Source organism: Eubalaena glacialis, chromosome 9 (genome assembly GCF_028564815.1).
Source record: "Eubalaena glacialis isolate mEubGla1 chromosome 9, mEubGla1.1.hap2.+ XY, whole genome shotgun sequence".
In the NCBI taxonomy this organism is placed as follows: Eukaryota; Metazoa; Chordata; class Mammalia; order Artiodactyla; family Balaenidae; genus Eubalaena; species Eubalaena glacialis.
In genome coordinates, this window is record NC_083724.1 from 113,543,858 (window position 1) to 113,545,165 (window position 1,308).

Sequence of the window (1,308 nt, forward strand, 5' to 3'; positions counted from 1 at the left end):
CATTTATCATTTGTAGACTTTTTAATGATGGCCATTCTGACTGGTGTGAGGTATGAGGTGATACTTCATTGTAGTTTTGATTTGCATTTCTCTAATGATTAGTGATGTTGAGCATTCTTTCATGTGTTTGTTGGCAATCTGTATATCTTCTTTGGAGAAAAGTCTATTAAGTTTTCTGCCCATTTTTGGTTTGGGTTGTTTGCTTTTTTCATATTGAGCTGCATGAGCTGCTTATATATCTTGGAGATTAATCCTTTATCAGTTGCTTATTTTGAAAATATTTTCTCCCATTCTGAGGGTTGTCTTTTCATCTTGTTTATGGTTTCCTTTGCTGTGCAACAGCTTTTAAGTTTCATTAGGTCCCATTTGTTTCTTTTTGTTTTTATTTCCATTTCTCTAGCAGATGGGTCAAAAAGGATCTTGCTGTGATTTATGTCATAGAGTGTTCTGCCTATGTTTTCCTCTAAGAGTGTTATACTGTCTGCCCTTACATTTAGGTCTTTAATCCATTTTGAGTTTATTCTTGTGTATGGTGTTAGGGAGTGTTCTAATTTCATACTTTTACATGTAGCTGTCCAGTTTTCCTAGCACCACTTATTGAAGAGGCTGTCTTTTCTCCATTGTATATTCTTGCCTCCTTTATCAAAAATAAGGTGACAATATGTGCATGGGTTTATCTCTGGGCTTTCTATCCTGTTCCATTGATCTATATTTCTGTTTTTGTGTCAGTACCATATTGTCTTGATTACTGTAGCTTTGTAGTAGCTTGATTCCTCCAGCTCTGTTTTTCTTTCTCAAGATTGCTTTGGCTATTTGGGGTCTTTTGGATTTCCATACAAATTGTGAAATTTTTTGTTCTAGTTCTGTGAAAAATGCCATTGGTAGTTTGACAGGGATTGCATTGAATCTGTGGATTGCTTTGGGTAGTAGAGTCATTTTCACAATGTTGACTCTTCCAATCCAAGAACATGGTATATCTCTCCATCTGTTGGTATCTTCTTTAATTTCTTTCATCAATGTCTTATAGTTTTCTGCATACAGGTCTTTTGTCTCCTTAGGTTTATTCCTAGGTATTTTATTCTTTTTGTTGCAATGGTAAATGGGAGTGTTTCCTTAATTTCACTTTCAGATTTTTCATCATTAGTGTACAGGAATGCAAGAGATTTCTGTTCATTAATTTTGTATCCTGCTACTTTACCAAATTCATTGATTAGCTCTAGTAGTTTTCTGGTAACATCTTTGAGATTCTCTATGTATAGTATCATGTCATCTGCAAATAGTGACAGCTTTACTTCTTCTTTTCCAATT